This window comes from Lissotriton helveticus, chromosome 1_1 (genome assembly GCF_964261635.1).
Source record: "Lissotriton helveticus chromosome 1_1, aLisHel1.1, whole genome shotgun sequence".
NCBI lineage: Eukaryota > Metazoa > Chordata > Amphibia > Caudata > Salamandridae > Lissotriton > Lissotriton helveticus.
The window spans coordinates 840,206,469-840,228,222 of NC_136057.1; the positions used below are offsets into that span (position 1 = coordinate 840,206,469).

A 21,754-nucleotide genomic window follows, 5' to 3' on the forward strand; every position below is an offset into this window, starting at 1 on the left:
AAAGAAAGTGGCAAAGATGCATACCATTGCCTTCGCTCATGATTATAAAACAGTCGTCCTTTGAGGCCAGGCCTTCTTGCAGGTGCTTTATGCAACCTTCTATGTGTACCTAATTTCCGTTGATCAGTGGGTTCTTGGGCACCTAAGGGCCATTTACGTTCCAGTGTATTGTATGTGAATGAAATAAACAAATACACATTTAAAAAAAAGAAGAGATGCAAGGTAGGCAGCGTCAAAGCATTATGACTTACTAAAGACGTGTCCGGAGAGGTAGCCTGTTATTCAGTACTTTCGATGTAAATGATCACCCAGGTTCCCACTTTGTCTGTCTCCCAAATGTAGTGTCCTCCCCAGCCAGGTAGCAAGCAAATGACCACGCCTCACATGGAGCTCTGTAGTGCACGTCTTTATTCTTCAGAGTTGAACTGTAAACTGTGTGCACTGCCTCATGAACTTTATTTACCACATCCACACACACCCAAACCACTACGTCATTCCCCTATGGAGTCCATCAGGGACCAGAAGGGTCCAGCTATTCATATCTACAAGACACTATACTGACCATGAGCCGTGTTCTGTTCTGTGGGCTGGTGACACAAGGTACAACACAGAGAAGAACATTTATATTCAGAACCAAAATCGGTAAGAACAATGTTTTGCAGTTTTTGTTTCTTAAGGTTACCTTTAAACCCAAGCACAAATGGTAATTTGTGCAAACAGACAATTTTCATACATTTTACAGTTTGATCTTATTTCAGTTTCTAGTAAAACTACCAGTTGTGGGTCAATTGATGATGGGGTACAATAACACCTCACAATGCGCAAGCATGCACCCCACATTATCTACCACTACCAAAGGATGGTCGGAAATGCACTGGAAGGGCTTGTAAATGCAAGCATTAAATAATGCGTCATTTTTCAAAACAAAATGGGAATCGGCAAGTAATGCTGCATAAAGTACAAATCTCTGCTTTTTTGCTTGCTGTTTAGCACCAGGTGCTAAATATATGCTAAATATGTTCCTCTGAGAGGCTGATCATCTACTAGAATCATTGTTAGTGAGTATTAAAAGAAACATTATATATCAAAAGAAAGTGAAAACTTTATCTCATCAAATTGCGTGAAAACAACCTAGGATCCCAAGAGAATGCTATAATGGGGAGATGAATTTTAGATGTGTTTAAAGACTGGTTTTATTTTTTCAAAAAGATACAGTAAAAAGATTAAGAACTTTTAAAACCGCAGACAGAGATTTTTAGGTAGGAAGTTAAGATTTAAAAATCTGTTCTCCATTTTGGTTAAAAGCTGAAGAGCATATTTCCTACAAAGGTTTTTCCACATTTTTCACTAAATGTTTGTACAAAGACTGACAGCTACTGGCTCCTTCTGACCGAGGCGTTGAGGTGGGACTCTATGTAACAGAACAAACCACATTTGTTCGACAGCAAACTCTCTAATCCTATTCTTGCCCCCTTTGCCATGGACTGCCCTCCGATGATCTCATCTGAGCTAGGTGTGCTCTTTAGAAATACTAATGAACACAAACATAAACAAACTGACCCGCTCATGTGGATTGTCTTTACGATTGGGCATTATTTTCTTCCTCATTTTAGAAATTAATCCCATCACACAGACCAACAACCGACCCACACTAGTTCGGTAAGCTAGAACTATATACAGGATCCGAGCTGCAGAATGCCCATCTTAAATGAAGCAACAGACGAGTACAATTATGTTTCACCTAATCACAAACATGCGTCCAGCCCAGTGGTTGATTGGTCCTTCTGTCCGATGTTCTGTTGAGTTTTGGGTGTTCTTGATTTGCACTCTACCTTGTGTGTGAGTGAATGCACAGCTCTGTGACAGCACCTGTTTGGCAAATACCGCTATACAAAATCATGCGAATACGCAGACAATGGATATAGAGTACCCACATAAAATGCAAGATTTCAAGAAGCTAAAAGAAAACAAAAAACACAAGGACTCTCGACTCTTCATTGGCCATCTTTGTGGAATTGGTCTAACAAAGCAAAAGGCAAATCACATGAAGAATGGAGTTCCCACATCCCATTTACATAACGTCTACAGGTGCATTCCAGTCACCAGGCCACGTGGGGAGGAGCAGAAGGAAGGGAATGCACATAAAGAGTCCTTGCTGCACAAAGGCCACGTCCTGCCGGTGGGTCCTCGAGCAGCACTCGAAGATGTCTTTTAGAAAGACCTTTTGAAATGATGTATAGTTTATTTACATAGCACCTTAGAGAAAGCGCTTCAAAATCAAGAATGGTATTCATCATGGAACGCAATAGAGAAGCATTCTTTAATTTAATGAGTGATGCTTTCACCCATCAAATTAGCCAATTAAATTGCCAATTAAAATAAAATATTACTCTTTGTTCTGACATCTCTACCACAAGGAGCCAACAACCTTTCAATATAAACATAAATTAAATTAAGAGTAGGGGGGCTTGTATGGGGGTTGTTTCCATCCTTCATTGCCTCAACTGAAAGCTACCAGAGACAACGTCAGATTGGGCTTGCTGTTCATGTAGGAAACTTTCAAAGTCTGTAGACCTCTCTTAGACCAACTTGCACAGTGTCTTGGGTGCCTTTTCAACTTCCTGGCTGCTTTCATGCTGTGAGTAAATATACCTTTGCAATTTCACTGTAGGCTCGTCCCATTTCATATCGGATTTGAAGTTTTATATTAATTGTTGCAGCTGTAGACACAGTGTACTGAAATATTCTTTAGGGTTGAAGGGAGATTTTTAGGAGCAGAACACCCTGCTAGGACCGGCTTGCATCTCATCTCATTTGGGCCTGGGCAGTGGCGGCTGGTACAGAACAGGGGTGGTGTGGGCGAAAAAAAAAAGAAAATGTCACTTACTTCCGCACCGCCACCATCTCTCCTCCGTTGTCTTTCCTCTACTTCTCTTCCCTGAAGCACACAGGGTCCCCTAACCAATCAAGATGCTGCTGTCACCAGCATGACAGCAACATCGTGATTGGTCTGAGTGGCCTAATTCGGTGCTCAGACAGGGAGTGGGAGCAGGCATTTTATTATTATTTATTTATTTTATTTTTTAAACTTGTAAGGCGCAAGAGCTACCCGAGAAGGGTTTCCCGGCGCCGCGACAAAGAACAAAGATGGCAGGGGGTTACTGGTTAATCAAGAATTTATTCGAATAACCAGGTCTTGATGTGCTTTCTGAACATGGCAAGGTTTTCCTCCCTTCGAATGTAGAGAGGGAGTGCATTCCAGAGGGATGGTCCTAGGTGGGCAAAGGATCTGCCTCCCATTCTAGCAAGTTTGAATTTAGGTACGCAGAAGTTGGCGGCTGATTGCGATCGAAGGGTTCGTTTGGGAGCATAAGGATGAGCCAAAGCTAAAAGGTATTTTGGTGCGGTACCGGCTTTAATTCTGAACATATAGTTCAGGGCTTTGAAGCGGATTCGGTTTTCGATCCTGAGCCAATGGAGCTCACGACGGTAGTTTGAGACTCCGGAATTTTTGGGGATTTTGCACAGTAGTCGAACAGCTGCGTTTTGGGCGAGCTGCAGCCGACTGACTACCGCTTTGTTGGAACCCAGGTACAGAATATTGCCGTAGTCAAGCCGAGATGTTATGAGGGCATTGACTACGGTTTATTGAGTAGAAGAGGGCAGCATCCAGAGGATTTTCCTCAGCCATTTGATGATGGTAAGGCACAGGCCAACAACTTTGCTGGCCTGTTGTTTCATGGAGAGGGAACTATCCATGATGACTCCCAGATTACGTACTTGGGTGACTGGGGTGGGAACATTTTCCATCTGGTTGGGCCAGTGTGAGGGGTTCCAAAGATCTTGTCGTTTCCCTAGTAAAAGAATCTCTGTTTTGTCTCCGTTAAGCTTTAATTGATTTCTTGTCATCCAATTTAGGATGTTTTGAAGCCCTAATTTGAGAAGGGACGGAGCTAAAGGACAGGATTCAGACAGGGAGAAAATAATTTGGGAATCGTCGGCGTAGGTCATGAGGGTGAGACCAGACCTCTCCGCTAGGTCGGCCAAGGGTCTAAGGTAAAGGTTAAAAAACAGGGGGCTCAAAATAGATCCCTGTGGCACTCCGTGCGGGGCTTCAAAGGTGTCGGAGCAGGCCAAGGAGGATGTTATTTGGAATGTCCGTTGAGCCAAAAAGGACCGGATCCATTCCAGCGCTTTCCCACGGACTCCGTTCCTGTATAACACCTTGATGAGTGTTTCGTGAGAAATGGTGTCAAAGGCCGCGCTCAGGTCTAGAAGTATGAGCTCGACCATTTGACCATTATCGAGGAGGTTCCGGATATGTTCCGTAACTCCTAGAAGGGTGGATTCTGTCGAGAAACCAGCCCGGAAGCCCAATTGCGAGGGGTGCAGGAGGGAATTGTTTTCAGCAAAGGTGGATAAGACTGAGTGGACGTGTCTCTCTAAACATTTGGAGAAGGCCGGGAGAAGAGATATAGGACTATAGTTTGTTGGGGTTTCTGGATCAGCTGTGTTTTTTTTTAGCAATGGCTTTACCATGGCGTGTTTCCAGAGGGCCGAGACTGTTGAAAGCTCAAATGAAGAATTGAGCATATCCACGAAAATTTCCAGGGAGCGATCGTCCAGTTGTTTAAGTACTTTGATGGGAATCGGATCCTGGGGGGAGCCGGATTTGATGGTCTTAAAGATGGTCTTCAGTGTGTTAACCTTAATGGAGGGCCAGGATTCCAAAGTATTCTCGGCAGGGGCAGCATATGCCGTGTCAGCCAAAGAAGATGGTACATTGTTGTTAGTTTTGATGTCCCTGATAATTTTCTCAATTTTTTTGGTAAAGAAACAGGCTAAATCTTGGCATTTGTTGAGTATTTAAGGGGGGAGCCGTAGCTGTGGTTTGTGCGCCCGCAAGCTCTCCACCCAAGCTGTGTAATATAGCCGGGTGAGCATTTTAAGTCTGCATGATGGTTTGGTTGGCCTAAGACGTCCGTCCAAACCATCATGGGCACTTAAGTGCACCAACCACTCCTCCCCCTGCTGGCTGTGATGACACGCAAGCCCCGCCTACCCCAAAACTGGCTTCAGCATGGAAAACAAAAATGATAATAACATTGTTCTAGTTCATTTTATGTTTCCTTTTTTGCACTGCTGAAAAGCAAATGAGGCAACGCGCCTCCGCCTTAGTGAAGGAGCTGCCCCAGGGTGAGAGTTCGGCTGACAGGTAATACTTATTACCTTTGTGTAATATTCTAATGCACTTGTAATTAGGTGGATAGGATACATATCACATTTACCTGCACTTGTAATGAGGTGGAAGAAACTCCCTCACTTTTTTGACAGAGTGCCCATCTGCCAAACTCTAAACCAGGCCCTTGAGCTTTACCTGACACAAACCAGATAGGGGAGGGTCTGGGGGATAGTTTAATGACCCAGCAATACTAGTATCCCAAAACCATAAGCACAACACAAGAAAGTAAGGGGTCAAGACATAAGTACCAACTGAGTTAAATCTCTACAACACTGGATGGAAACAAAAAGACAGACAGGAAAGGCAAATAAAAGGAGTGTCAAATAAATCACACCTAGGGTCCCCTGTTGTTAGGGTAGAATTCCCATCAGTCACCACTCGGATCCGCCCTTCATCATCTGGGATCCTGTACCCTCTGAGCCACAGATATATAGACCCACAGTGGATTGGCAGATGTCTAAAAGCCTAATCCTACATGTGGCGGACTCTAAGAGGGAAAATATAGGTGTTTGGTGGTGACTGAAAGCAGTGCGTAAAGTGCGAAGAACGTGAAGTGCACAGTGAGTGGTGAGAACTGGTTATAAAATTAGGTAAAGAAGCAGAGAGAAAATTTATTAAGTTTGCTACTTCCCTAAATATTAAAAAGAAAGGAGTGCGTAGTGGTTTAAGCAAATAACCACTGTTGGAAAAAAGGTCGACATGTTTCTGCAGACTCAAACAGTATCCAGCTGCTTCCTCAGGACCAAATCACGCTACTGCTTGTGCAAAGAATAAGTGGGAAATCATAAAAAGTGAATAGATATCACCTGCAATGTAGCGATACCATCTTTCTCCTGGCTGATTTGGTTCATATGCCAAAAGTAGATTCATTTCCAAAGGAACATATATGTAGAGAAAGAAAACAGGAGAAGTACAGCGTTTTTTAGTGCAAACCACAATGTAAGTGCACAAAACAGACAAACTGTTGTCATTAAGACTGCTTCACAGATGTGGTCGCCTATACGTACGTCTGACACATCACTATTTACAACACCAAGTTTGCAGTTGCTCACTTACCTAACTGGCAGGAGAGAAAAACCCACCTCACCTGGCTACAGCGCAGGTAAAGCGAGGCACCGCTCTGGAGTAGCGAAAAAACACAAGTAAAATAAAAGGGAAATATTAGGACATCAAAGTCATAACGCTATTCAAGCAGAGTACCTTACACACAAATCATGTTTTTAAAAAAAATTAAATGTCTCGTGCTTTTTCTGACCATAATAGATCATAAACAACACCGTGCTTTTCCTGACCATGATAGATCATAAACAACACCGTGAGAGCCCCACCAGTGGTCGTATATCGGTGGTGCAGAAATGGTTTTCAGAATAGCAGAGAGACTGGCTCTAAGTTACACACGTTAGAAAAACTACACGTTATGCAGATTTCACTGGTATCAGAAATATGCAGTCGATAGGAAGTGCACTGCACATGTAGACGATGTTGCAAGTTGCATGGCATACCAGTCAACACTAACTTCACAGCCTCTACTCAGGGTCACAGAGCGCCAGAAGCCGTAAACATAAAACAGTAAATCATCGCACCAATTGTAAGCGGTACCATCAGCGGCTCTCAGCGGAAGAAACAGAGACTGTCTTCCGAGTTAAAAAGGAGACCCGTCTAAAAAAGTTACCACGGAACCTGAACATTAGCGCATTGGTGGAATCACTAGACACACCAGGCGCTGCCAGCATACAAACAAGCAGACGTCCTACCTGTCCGTCGGTACCCCGGGCGTCCCTCTGGGCTGTCGTGGGAGGTACCGACGCGGCGTTCAGCTTGTTAGTTAAGTCAGGCAGGAGCGCATACCGATGACGTCAATCAGTGTGCGCCCTACTGGGCATTCTGGGGATTGTGGTCTTTAACCAAAAAGCCCTAATGGAGAAGTAAGTGAGTGTATTGTTGTAGTAGTATTAGCGCTGATGTTACACATTGCACTATGGTGATCCCGGAACGCTGTGTCAGTCCACGTCCTCAGTAAGGAATCTTCATATTAATTGCACCATTGAGAAACTGGACAGGTGTATAAATATGATCGTAGTAGCGCCGATGGCAAACATTTACATAGTTTGTCTTGGCGATCATAAAACGCTATATTAGAGCAATAGAACCCGGAGTGTCCAATGAACATATACCTCGATCCAACAGGTCGTGGACAGAATTTTGCGTCCCGCGTTCAGTTGGACGGGGCATATTACAGGAATATACCAAGTATACAGAGATCTTACTATTTGGCTCATTATTGGTTAGGGTTCCCAGGGGCGCTCAGTTGGAAGGGGTATATTACAGGAATATACCAAGTTTACAAGGGTCTTACTGCTTGTTGTTTGGCTCAATACTAATTAAGGTATTGTACAGGTATGTCACAAACTTCCAAAGATCTTTCAGGCGTACAGACTCCCATCGCCAGCATCATAATGACATAATGATCCCTGTGGCAACTGTGTGGCCTGTCCATTTACTACTAAATCGACAAAGATTGACATTGGCACAGGGCGTCCCTGGGAACAGCGTCGCTTCACTAATTGTAACAGTCAAAATGTCATCTATTTAATCACATGTCCCTGCAATATGCAGTATGTAGGGATGACCACACGTAAAGTGAAGCTAAGGATTTCTGAGCATAGAAGCTCCATCCGGTGCTCTAAACAGGCTACCAGACTAACAGCTCACTACATAACAGTTGGCCATTCACCTTCCGAACTTAAATGGACAATTATCGAACAACCTCTGATTCCATCACACATTACAGATATCAGTGGGTTTTTATTCGGTAAGGAGCAAAAATGGGTGTACAAACTCCGATCAGATAAGATAGGTCTCAACGAGCCTATCCCATGGATGTCATTATGATGCTGGCGATGGGAGTCTGTACGCCTGAAAGATCTTTGGAAGTTTGTGACATACCTGTACAATACCTTAATTAGTATTGAGCCAAACAACAAGCAGTAAGACCCTTGTAAACTTGGTATATTCCTGTAATATACCCCTTCCCCTGGGAACTCTAACCAATAATGAGCCAAATAGTAAGATCTCTGTATACTTGGTATATTCCTGTAATATGCCCCGTCCAACTGAACGCGGGACGCAAAATTCTGTCCACGACCTGTTGGATCGAGGTATATGTTCATTGGACACTCCGGGTTCTATTGCTCTAATATAGCGCTTTATGATCGCCAAGACAAACTATGTAAATGTTTGCCATCGGCGCTACTACGATCATATTTATACACCTGTCCAGTTTCTCAATGGTGCAATTAATATGAAGATTCCTTACTGAGGACGTGGACTGACACAGCGTTCCGGGATCACCATAGTGCAATGTGTAACATCAGCGCTAATACTACTACAACAATACACTCACTTACTTCTCCATTAGGGCTTTTTGGTTAAAGACCACAATCCCCAGAATGCCCAGTAGGGCGCACACTGATTGACGTCATCGGTATGCGCTCCTGCCTGACTTAACTAACAAGCTGAACGCCGCGTCGGTACCTCCCACGACAGCCCAGAGGGACGCCCGGGGTACCGACGGACAGGTAGGACGTCTGCTTGTTTGTATGCTGGCAGCGCCTGTGTGTCTAGTGATTCCACCAATGCGCTAATGTTCAGGTTCCGTGGTAACTTTTTTAGACGGGTCTCCTTTTTAACTCGGAAGACAGTCTCTGTTTCTTCCGCTGAGAGCCGCTGATGGTACCGCTTACAATTGGTGCGATGATTTACTGTTTTATGTTTACGGCTTCTGGCGCTCTGTGACCCTGAGTAGAGGCTGTGAAGTTAGTGTTGACTGGTATGCCATGCAACTTGCAACATCGTCTACATGTGCAGTGCACTTCCTATCGACTGCATATTTCTGATACCGGTGAAATCTGCATAACGTGTAGTTTTTCTAACGTGTGTAACTTAGAGCCAGTCTCTCTGCTATTCTGAAAACCATTTCTGCACCACCGATATACGACCACTGGTGGGGCTCTCACGGTGTTGTTTATGATCTATCATGGCAGGAAAAGCACGGTGTTGTTTATGATCTATTATAGTCAGAAAAAGCACAAGACATTTAATTTTAAAAAAACATGATTTGTGTGTAAGGTACTCTGCTTGAATAGCGTTATGACTTTGATGTCCTAATATTTCCCTTTTATTTTACTTGTGTTTTTTCGCTACTCCAGAGCGGTGCCTCGCTTTACCTGCGCTGTAGCCAGGTGAGGTGGGTTTTTCTCTCCTGCCAGTTAGGTAAGTGAGCAACTGCAAACTTGGTGTTGTAAATAGTGATGTGTCAGACGTACGTATAGGCGACCACATCTGTGAAGCAGTCTTAATGACAACAGTTTGTCTGTTTTGTGCACTTACATTGTGGTTTGCACTAAAAAACGCTGTACTTCTCCTGTTTTCTTTCTCTACATATATGTTCCTTTGGAAATGAATCTACTTTTGGCATATGAACCAAATCAGCCAGGAGAAAGATGGTATCGCTACATTGCAGGTGATATCTATTCACTTTTTATGATTTCCCACTTATTCTTTGCACAAGCAGTAGCGTGATTTGGTCCTGAGGAAGCAGCTGGATACTGTTTGATCTGATAAGTCTGCAGAAACATGTCGACCTTTTTTCCAACAGTGGTTATTTGCTTAAACCACTACGCACTCCTTTCTTTTTAATATTTAGGGAAGTAGCAAACTTAATAAATTTTCTCTCTGCTTCTTTACCTAATTTTATAACCAGTTCTCACCACTCACTGTGCACTTCACGTTCTTCGCACTTTACGCACTGCTTTCAGTCACCACCAAACACCTATAATTTTCCCTCTTAGAGTCCGCCACATGTAGGATTAGGCTTTTAGACATCTGCCAATCCACTGTGGGTCTATATATCTGTGGCTCAGAGGGTACAGGATCCCAGATGATGAAGGGCGGATCCGAGTGGTGACTGATGGGAATTCTACCCTAACAACAGGGGACCCTAGGTGTGATTTATTTGACACTCCTTTTATTTGCCTTTCCTGTCTGTCTTTTTGTTTCCATCCAGTGTTGTAGAGATTTAACTCAGTTGGTACTTATGTCTTGACCCCTTACTATCTTGTGTTGTCCTTGAGCTTTACCTACATGTGCTCTCTCCATCTGGTGACTTTACGCTGTTGAATGTGTCATGCATTCAACTGTACAGACAGTCATGCTTACCCATAACCTGAAACCTAAAGCACCTTCTTCAAGCTCCTGCCCTTGTGGAAATACGATGTCATATGGACTTCTATTTCTCAGATATTTACTTGGTGGGCATCGAATAGCGTGGGCAAGATATGTCCTATCCAGGAACACTGCATTGTGAACAAACCTCTGCTAGTTTTTCTATGCAATTATCTTAGCATCACGGATCTCTCTGTACTCTTATAGTCATTTTGTTCTCCTTACATCAAATATATACATAAATACTCACAAAATCCCTAGGAAATCGGGATTCAAAATTGGGAACCTAGAAAATGGAGAAACAAAATGCAACAAGCATTGACAAAGTCAGTAGGTCTGGGCTTGAAGTGCGAAACACAAAGTAGGAAGCCAACAGGAGCGGACAGAGTCCTGTAGTTGTAAAGTAATGTCTCATGCAGATCAATGCAAGTACTCAAGTGAAGTTGGATAAATACACCAAAATAAATAATAGTATTACGTGATAGATAAATGTGCTATTTGGCTGCACTAAGACATGTTTGACTAAGTCCCAAGTAACTTACTTAAAGAGGCTGATTTTTGAAGGCCAGTAGTTGACAGGGCAGACACAGAGTCAGCTCCATGCATATTGTTAACAACAGGTCAGTTTAATAGATGCACTGTCAAATCCAGAACTAAAAACTGCGACAATAGGAATGGAGCTGGAGGCATAGCTCCCACTGGCAGGTGCAGTTGCACCAGGGCCCAGAGGCGGCCACCAAACTGCGATTATTGCTTTGACACTTCCCTCATTAACCAGGGGAGCTAATTTCCTTTTTAGGTCGAGCCCAGAGGCAGCTCGCATGCTCTGCTCGCTTTGCAGGACTGCTGTAGTAGAGTATAGGAGAGAAGCTGCGCCCACTCTTCTCCCATATTTTCCATTGGCTTGTGACATTGTCTTTCATAAATGCTGCCTTTTGATTAGTTAATAGGCTTGTGAGTCCCTCCTGAGTACAGCCTTGTCTTCTTTTGCACCCTCCCATGGCGACTGTCCCCTTCATTTCAGTTGTTTCATGGGACCTGTTATTTAGTCTGTAAGCACTATTTACTTTATTGAGTTTCTCTTACTGCAGGCCAGAAATGCGCTGCGTCAGCTGAAACCACTTGTGCTTTTTGAGCAGCACGGCCGCCCCTTAACACGAGGGTCTGCTTTGAATCACTTTAACCCAGCATTAGCTCCTGTCTGTTCCAACCCCTGCCCGCAAGTAAAATGAATGTAGAAATGATTAGCAAATTAAGACATGTGATTTCCAAGTAGCACATAATCCTGTGGTAATGGGCTGAGGCTGACAACAGCACATCTGTGTCGCCTGTTGTCTGTACTAAAGCCAACTGACGGGTTGTTTTCAAAAGCCTGTTTTATCAACAACAACACCACTACCAATAACGCCAATACCACCACCACCAATACCACCACCATCAATCCCACCTCCACCAATACCACTACCACCGCCAATACCACCATCCCCAACACCACCTATACCACCACCAATACCAGACCTCTAGGTAGAAGTGCGCTATATAAATACAAATACAAACACATTTACATTTACATTTACCACCACCACCACCATCAATGCCACCACCACCAATTCTACAACCACCACCACCAATACCACAACCATGACCAATATAACCACCATAACAATATCACCACCACCATCAGTAGCACCACCTCCAATACCACCACCAACACCACCACCAATATCACCACCACCACCAACACCACCACCAAACCACCACCAATACCACCACCAATGCTAGTGCTAATTTAAAGCACTCTGATACCTGAAATCTTTGGAGCGAGTTTGCACTGTATAAAAATCAAAAAATAAAATTAAAAAATATATATAAATATATATATACACTATCATCATCAATACCACCATCAATGCCACAGCCAATGCCAATACCACCACCAATACCACCACCACCAATACCACCACCAATACTACCACCACCACCAATACAACCAACACCTCCAAATACCACCACCACCAATACCACCACCAATACCACCCCCACCACCAATACCACCAATACCACCACTAATAACACCACCACTAATACCATCACTAATACCACCACAGTCAATATCATCACCACCTCCAATATCGCCACCACCAATGCCACCACAACCACCAATAGCACCACCACCAATACCACCACCACCAGTACCACCACCACAATTACCCCCACCACCACCAATACCAATACCACCAATACCCCACCACCAATACCAGCATCAATACCATGACCAATACCACCAATACCAATACCACCACCACCAATGCCAGTACCACCACCACCAATACCAATACCACCACCAATACCACTAGTACCAATACCGTCACCACCACTAACACCAGTACGCCACAATACCACTACCACCAATGCCACAACCAACTCCAATACCGCCACCACCAATACCGCCACCACCAATACAAATACCGCCACCACCAATACCCCTACCTCCACCAACACCACCAATACCACCAATGCCACCACCACCAATGCCAATACCACCACCTCAGCGCCTCTCGCTCACAAGTAATAGCAAGGGAACTGTACGAGGCCGGAGTTGCAGCTGAGACCATCCCATCCCTCCATGCCTTCCATAAAGCACAACCCGCCCTGCACCAGGAGGTGAAGCCAGGACCCAACTACAGCTGAAATGTTTTTTATAAGGCCAAAGATAGCAATGACATTACGCAGTGCCTCACTGCACACTCATATCACGGAGAGTGCAGAAAAGAGCCCCCCTCCCGCTCTTCCTCCTGAGCCACGACAGTGTAATCACAGAGCGAAAGGTGTTGGAGCACTTTGTTAGTGTTTATAGCTTAGATCATAGGTAACTTTCACTTGACACTTTGTGTTGGTGTAATTTGCAACACTTACACATCTTCTACACTGCACTATTTATCACTGCTTTGAAGATGTCGCAGACCGGTCTCTTCCTCTGATATTTACAATCTAACAAGCAGTCGAGAAGGACCTTTATTGCAATGCAATAGATCTCGCATTTGCAAGAGTTTAAGCTATTAGTATTGTAAATGACAATGCCTTTCATTTATGTTTTAAAACACAAAACATAAATAAAAAGCATTGAAATTTACAATGCCAATAGCTCAAACTCACATGAAGGTAAGGACTATTGCATTGCAAATGCTTGTTTACACTAGGGCCCATTACACACTGGCTAAACCACTGAATGGATCAACAACTAATTCAGGAGGTGAGTGCAGAGGTCAAGTCTCAAAGGTCACAGTAGGAAAATGGAGCAGTGTTTACTTGTGGAGCCAGATAGCTGCCCTTTTCTCTGTAAATATCACAGCTCTGTGTAGGTTATTCAATTTTAAGGTGACGTTTAGAAATGTAAAATCATCTGTACTTACGGTGTAATGGTAAACACCTCTATCCCACAAGGTTGCACCACTCACAAAGGTCACGTAGCATGGAACAGTCTGAAAATAAGAAGGGTAAAATGAAACCGAATGAATCATGAGTCTATCACAAAACTATTTTTGTTATCCTTACACCAATGTATGCGAAATTAAGGTTTACTAATAATAAGCAAATAGGTAACATGAATAACCCACAAGAAAAATGTGCAGTTTTGGCTAAAAAGCATATTAATAGTGTCTGATGTTGCCAGACATGCTTGGCTGCTGCATAACAATAATCAAAGAACAGGAACATAACATACTTGCAAGTAGGACAATACATGATGTTAGTTTACACTAAACCTAAAACATAAAGAGTGCACGTCACTCTGAGCTGGCCTGTTATACTGTAATGTGCTTTTTTTCTCTAGATTCAGACACTGCATAGAGGTTGCATAAAACGTGCAGGAAGCCACAGTCCAGACAGGAGTGAATCGGAAATTAGAAATATATTCCACACTAACCAAGGATCCACAACCCTCAGAACCCTGCAGTTTAAAAACAGGCATGGGCTACATTATTTATATAGTACCCCTGGCTGTAGCTTTGCAGGGTTGTCATGATACACCCTTTTGGAGGGCCTGTATAAATCAGCAATAACAGGTAGCCCTAAAAATAGCAAAAAAGTTATTAACTAGATACAAATAAAATGTTGAAGATGAAAATAGCATCATTATTGATTTACCGTGCAATCGGAAATTGTGATCAATAGCAAAACATGAACGCGTTTGCTATTGAGATAAAAAAAAAAAACACTCAATCATTCCTCTAAACTGCACTTTTATGGAATATGACGTTGATACTTAATCGAGCTGTTGATAATGAAGTTTTCTTTCTCCCAGCCAGGAATGCCGGCGTGTGAGGCCAGCAAGTAGAAGCCAGGGTGGATCAAGGCCTGTCAGCAATAGCGACATCAACAGCTGAGCAAAGTTCTCTCACACCTTGGACTATGCAAAGATGCAGACTCCACACTTCTATGTGGACAATGCCACTAGATGAACCAGTCCACCAATGTACCTGTCGTAGCACCAGTGCAGCTGATGGTAACTCCCACCTCCTAGGGCACAGCACTAAAGGACAGACGAGGGCTTTCTCATTCTCCCTGGACAACTCATGTGTAGATGGGTTAAGATCAGTGATTAATTTGTTTTAAAAAAACTAAGTGCTGGTGCTCTCGTCACGAGGCAGCTTGCACCAGCTCATTTCTCCTATCAGAGCCACCTAAAACAGAACCAATTACTAACCATGAAAGTGGGGAGAGGATGTGGCGTAATGCCAGAGCTGCCGACTTCGGAGCTGGGTAACCAGGTTTGAGTCTCGGTGTCAGCTCAACATCCTGTGATTCTGTACAAATCACTTAATCTCCCTGTGCCTACCATAAATGAATGTTTCCAAAACTGGTGCCCATGAAAAGAGCTGGTGATGATGATTTAATGCTGGTGCTGAGCACCAGAAACCACTGGCTCAAATTACGCACTGGTTCCGATATCTACCAAGCAACATTTGTCATGCCTTTCAGGTCTTTGATTCAAGATGGGGACTGGTCCCCCGCACAGAAGTTTTCTTCTCCTGGGGGCAAAACTAGAGAATGAAAATAGAACCTGTTCTAGGTGCAACATTCAGTCGAGGACACAGCAACCAAGAAGCTCTTCGTTGGCAAAGGGGGTGTGCTCCAGAGTTTGTTTAGTAACATCGCCCAGGCCTGGAATTATAAATGACAATTTTAAATACTCCCATACAGCCTTTGTTACTTAACTCATACTAGATAACTGGAGGATGAAAACATATCTTTAAACACCACACGTATTTTTAGGAGTAAGCAAGTGAAAGGAGGTCAAAGGGAATTATATGTTTTCATTCGTTGTAGCCATGCACCTAATTTGACACAGTTACCCTTCAGTTTTCTTTTGATTTATGTATGTGTTGAAGTCACGTGAGTGACTTTTTAAGATGGTAATAAGACACAGACGGCACATGGATTGTAGTTGTATTTCTTTAAAAAAAACGATTTACATTGCATCCTGGCAGGGGATTGCGCAAAGCTCCTTGTAAATGTAAATGTATTGCAACTTATATAGCGCACGTATCACACGAAGGCATCAAGGCGCTTGCCTTGGGAACCCGTCCTGGCTTTTCCCTGTGAGATAACCCCTACTGGGTATCCCCAGGGTGAAAGCCAGGCATCCCGTAGTGGAGATTATGCAACTATTGGCCAGAGTTGTAGCGTGGGACCCCATGATTAGAATAGGCACCGAGGCGAGAATTATGAGTCCGTGGACATTTTTGGGCTCAGGACCCTGCCGCATCGGGAATTGAACCCTGGTCCCGGGCCAGACCTCTGCATCAGGGTCTGCCGCTCTAATCAGTGAGCCACACTCCTCCTTCACTTTCTTGTTAAAAAAAAAAAAGCATGTCTCAGGTTACAGATGTATTGGGGGTTTACAGCCACACAAGGTTCTGCGCAGGTGCATGGCGTCACTCCAGTGGCGTAACAAAATTTGAGGGGGCCCCCCTGCGAAGTACATAGAGGGGCCCCCCGAGCGGCCCGGACCACCACCTACCACTTCACACCACAGCCCAAAAATCCGATCTATTTTGATTTGAAACCTCCAACATTTAATGAAATGCTTCTATATTGTCTTGATCAAAGTTCCAATAAAAAAGTGAGAAACACTCAACATATAAAATACCTAATTTGTAACATTGGCAAGATTAGACTATTTAACTGAGAGAGCAATCAGAGCAATGCCAAGGAGCGATCCTATTGTCTTAGGAACTGCCTATTGCTAAAGAACAACCATGAAGGGTCTGAGTTAGAATTTATATTGATGGGCAAATCTTGAAACTTTGAAAGTCTAACCTAAACCTGCAATTACACAGACTCGACTGACAATATAGAGGAGTACACAAGCTATAAAACAGTATCCTGCCAACTCCAAGAGAAATAAACACAAATGATCTGCATGCCACACACTTGTGACTGTCAAGCGTTGTGCATGATAATAACATCAACTGAGACAATTTCCATGTCTACCATCATGTCTTTATGAGTAAGCAGGACAAAAACAGGCAAGCAAGAGGCTGAGGATAAAAACTGCTTGGATGTTTCAGAACATTGATGCAGGTGTTTTTCAGTTTGAAGTTATTATTTCTATTGTAAGCAATGCTAATTACAAGATATTGAAGGCCTACGTATTACAAGCAAGTGCAATCAACACCATAAATAGCACAGAATGTAGAATAAAAACAAACCATATCAGCAAGCTCCTAATTACAGAATCTATACAAACTGTAGTTGGTAAAGCAAAGGAAAAAGTGCAAATGTTTTCAAAGTGCTCAATAAAGCAATCACCTTCCAGCAATATACAGAAAAAATAAAGCATGTTTTGTAAAACAATACCCTTTTCTTCTTGCATCAAGGTGACCCAGGGCCTACCCTTGTCTGTATCTCCAGCGTTTTCCCAGGTTTGTGTCAATCCATGAATCCTAGTGTATGTGTCTCCCAGTGTGCGTTTATTTTGCTCAGTGTCTATGTCTTCCAGAGTCTTCCCTTGTCTGTATCTCCTAGTCTTCGTGTCTCCCAGTGTCTCTTCAAGTCTCCCAGTGTCTGTATCTTCCAGTGCTTGTGTCTCCCAGTGTTTTCCCAGGTTTGTGTCTATCCAGGAATCCCAGTGTAGGTGTCTCCCAGTGGATGTGTGTTGCAGTATTCATGTCTCTATAGGTCTTCCTCTTTGTATGTCTTCCAGTGTCTTCCTTTGTCGTTGTCTCTCAGTGTTCGTGTCTCACAGTGTCTTCTTCTGTCTGTAAATCCAAGTGTTTGTGTCTCCCAGTGTCTATTTGTGTCTCCTAGTGTATGTGTCTTCAAGTGTTTGTCTCTCCCAGGGCCTTCCCTTCTCTGTGTCTCCCAGTGTTTTCCCACGTTTGTGTCTATCCATGAATCCTATTATAGGTATCTCCCTGTGTCTTTCAGTATTCACGTCTCGTAGTGTCTTACCTTGTCTGTGTCTCCTAGTGCCTGTATCTCCCAATCCCTCAGTGTTCATGTCTCCCAGTGTCTTCCTTTGTCTGTGTCTCTCAGTGTTCATGTTTTCCAGTGCCTGTTCATGACTCTCAGTCTCTGTGTCGCTCAGTATTCTTGTCTCCCAGGGTCACTTGTCTGTGTCTCCCAGGGTTTTTCCATGTTTGTGCCAATCCATGAATCCTAATGTGGGTGTCTTCCCGTGTCTGTTTGTGTGTCACTGTGTCTATGTCTTCCAGTGTTTGTGTCTCCCAATGTCTTCCTTTCTTCGTGTCTCCCAGTGTCTGTATCTCTCAGTTTTCATGTTTCTCCCAGTGTCTGTATCTCCCAATGTTTTCCCATGTTTGTGCCTCTCGGTGTTCGTGTATCCCAGTGTCTTCCTTTGTCTGTGTTTTCCAGTGTTTTTGTCTCCCAGGGTCTTCCTTTTTCTATGGTATTTTTTTTATTTATTTTTTTTTATTTTCATTTAAGGTTTTTGTAGAGCGCTCAGTAACCCTGGGGCATCCTGGCGCTAGAACCTGGAAGTCATGAGGGAGAAGCAGCGGGAGGGGCGGGGAGATCAGGGAAACAGAAGGGTTTTCAGTGCCTTCCTAAATTGGAGGAGAATTGGTTCGGTTCTCAGTTTCCGGGGGAGACTGTTCCAGTGCTTTGCCGTGTTTACAGAGAAGCGGCGGCCTCCAGTTCGAGCTCTTTTAACTTTATGGACCGTGATGAGGTTCTCATGGTTTGACCGGAGTGACCTGGTGGCTTTATAGGGGATGATAACGTTTTTGAGAATGGGTGGTCCTTTGTTGTGGAGAAGTTTATGTGCCAGGCAGAGGGCCTTGAAGACTACCCTTTCTCTGACTGGCAGCCAGTGAAGCTGTTTTAGGGCTGGTTTGGCTGAAGATCTGGCCGGGGTGTTGGTAAGAAGTCGGGCGGCCACGTTCTGGATTCTCTGAAGGGTGTTGAATGTGGCTTCCGGGGCTCCCAAATAGATTGCGTTGCTGTAGTCCAGCCGAGACAAAATGAGGCCCTGGATCAGCAGCTTTTGGGAAGTGAAGGGGAGTAAGGGAAGCACCTTCCTGCATGCCCTGAGGAGTCCAAAGCATATTCGGGCCACTTTTTTTGCCTGGGATCTGAAAGTGAGATCTTTCTCCATCCATACCCCCAGGCTTTTGACTTCATCTTTGGGAGTAGGGGGGTCACCCAAGCAGGTGGGCCACATGTTGGGCGGCAGGGAGGGCCCTTTTTGTCCAAGCAGCAGAATTTCGGTCTTGGACCCATTGAGTTTTAGTGCTGAGGAGTTCATCCAGTCGTGGATTTCAGTGAGACACCCGTGGAGATCGGAAGGTTCTTGGTGGGGGTGTGAGAGGGTCACCACCAACTGGGTGTCATCGGCGTAGTTGATAATCGTCACACCAAACGGAGTGACCAGCTCCTCCAAAGGGGACATATAAACGTTGAACAACGTTGGGCTCAATGATGAACCCTGCGGTACTCGGCAGCGGAGGGGAACCGCCGGGGAGTGACTGTCATTCTCCCAGTCTTGGAAGGAACGGTTACTGAGGAATGACGTTAGCCATTTCAGAGCCATACCCTTCACTCCGATGTCTCTCAGACGTTGGATTAAGACCTGGTGGTTGACAGTATCGAAGGCCGCGCTGAGGTCCAGGAGGGTCACTGCCACTGATCCTCCTGTATCTAAAATGCTTCTGGCCTTCTCTACTGCCGCTAGGAGGGCGGTGTCGGTGCCCTGGCCAGGACGAAAGCCTGTCTGTGAGTTCCTGAGCAGATTGTTAGTTTCTAAAAAGCGTGATAGCTTTTTATTAACAAGTTTTTCCGTGATTTTGCTATTCGTAGGGAGGAGGGAGATTGGCCTATAATTGGCTAAGTCCTGAGGGTTCAATGAGGGCTTTTTCAGAAGACCCTTGACTACTGCTGCTTTCCAGCTGGAAGGGACTTCTCCCTGTGATAGGGAAGCGTTGATGAGGGTCGTAAGCGGAGGGATCACCGTGGGGGCCACTTTTTTCAGGAAACGCAGTGGAACCGGGTCGCTGGGGGAGCCACTTTTGATGGATGCAAGCGTCACGGCTACCTCCTCAGTAGTTACTGGACCGAAGTTATCAAGGGAGGGTGCCTGGGTGTTGAGTGGTGGGGTGTGACAGGAGGGGGGCTGGAACTGTCGCCACCTGTGCAACCGGTGTCATGAAAAGGTAAGGAGGCGAGAATTGTTTGGATTTTCTCATCGAAAAATGTTGCAAGCTTGATACATTTGTTTTCCGTGGCTATGGGGTCCAGGGGTTTGGTAGGGGGGCCTGGAGGGTGAAGAAGTTCTTTTAAGATGGTAAAAGTTTCCTGAGCGGAACAGGATGCGTTTTTAATTCTTTCCTCATAGAACGACCTCTTAGTTTTCTGGAGCCTGAGTTTGTAGGTCTTTAAGGAAGAACGAAACGTATCTTTCTTCTCTGCTGACTTATCTTTCCTCCATGCGCGTTCGGTCCTCTTGCATTCCTTTCATAGAGTATTAAGTTCGGTGGTGTACCAAGGAGAGGGTTAACTCTCTTGGTTTGTTTAAGGGTGCTAGTTCGAGGAAGGAGGCAGTCCAGCGATTGGGTGAGCCAATCATTAAATTCGGTATCCGCCATTGTGGGGTCATGGGTAAGGGGAGGGGTGGATTCCCTGAGTTTGGCTACCCATTCTTCTGGAACCAGTTTGTGCCATCGCCTGATAAGGGTTCTAGTTCTAGGCTGTTGGGAAGGACAGATGTCGGGGTTCCATTCGAAGGGGATCAGGAAATGGTCTGTCCAAGGAAGGGGGATGTGCACACAGGTTTTGAGGTCGTGGATGTTTGTGAAGATCGGATCCAGTAGCTGGCCCTTGTCGTGGGTGGACTGTGGGTTCATTAGGCAGAGGCCAATAGACGAGAGGTCTAGCCGCAGTTCCGCTGCGGGGGCGTCGAATGGATCCAGGAAATGAAGATTGAGATCTCCCAATAGAAGGAAGTTCGAAGCGGTCGTGGCCTTAAGGGTGACATACTCCATGAGTCTGCTGGGAAACTCGGCAGGTGGGCTAGGCGGGCGGTATACAAGTAGGCCAGACATGGACGTTTCTGGCGAGATTTGTATGGTGAAATGGCAGCTTTCACAGTCTTTAATGTTTCCGTCAGTGGTTCTGCACGTAAGGTAATGTTTGTGTATTATGGCTAAACCACCTCCTCTGCTACTTGGTCTATTCAATGAACAGATTTGGTAGCCGGGGGGTAGGGCATTCACAATATCCGGGCCATTGTTAGGGGTAAGCCACGTTTCTGTGAGAAACAGAATGTCATATGCGTGTTCTTCAATAAGGAGGTTTAACTCGTGAGCATGTTTAACGAGCGACCTACAATTAAGTAGGCCTAGGTGTAGGCCCCGACATTCTGATCTTGCCCGAGGCGAGTTGCAGAGGTTACAGCTGGTAAAAACATTGTCTCCCGTATAGATGTAGTTGCAGGTAGGGTGTTTAGGTGGATTCAGGGCCAAGAGACTATCTCGAGTATAAGAGAGGTCCTGCCTCGGAGAAATGGGCATAGTAACCGGGCCTAGGGCCGTCCGGGCCCGGACGGGCCCAGACGGGCTTGCCTTAGGAGCGCCTTCGGCGCGCAGACGGCGCGCCCCCTGCGCCCGTCCGCTGCGCGAACGGTGTAAGCACATACTATCAAGGGAGGGAGGAAGGCGGGGGGCGTGGCCTCGAGTGGGCGTGGCCTCGCCTCTCGCTGTCAATGGCGGCGGGAATAGTTGGGGAAAGTGAATTCCACCGGCAGCGCTAAAGTCCGCTGTGTAGAAAGTG

At 44.9% G+C, this 21,754-nt stretch overlaps 1 long non-coding RNA gene across 1 annotated transcript in view; it reads right to left on the bottom strand.

Annotated features, from left to right (window-relative positions):
• LOC144770944 (uncharacterized) overlaps positions 1-21,754 on the bottom strand; it is a 436,724-nt gene that overhangs the window by 321,969 nt on the left and 93,001 nt on the right. Inside the window, exon 2 of the long non-coding RNA XR_013599068.1 lies at positions 13,879-13,947. This is a non-coding gene — a long non-coding RNA (uncharacterized LOC144770944). The remainder of the gene's footprint in view (positions 1-13,878; positions 13,948-21,754) is intronic.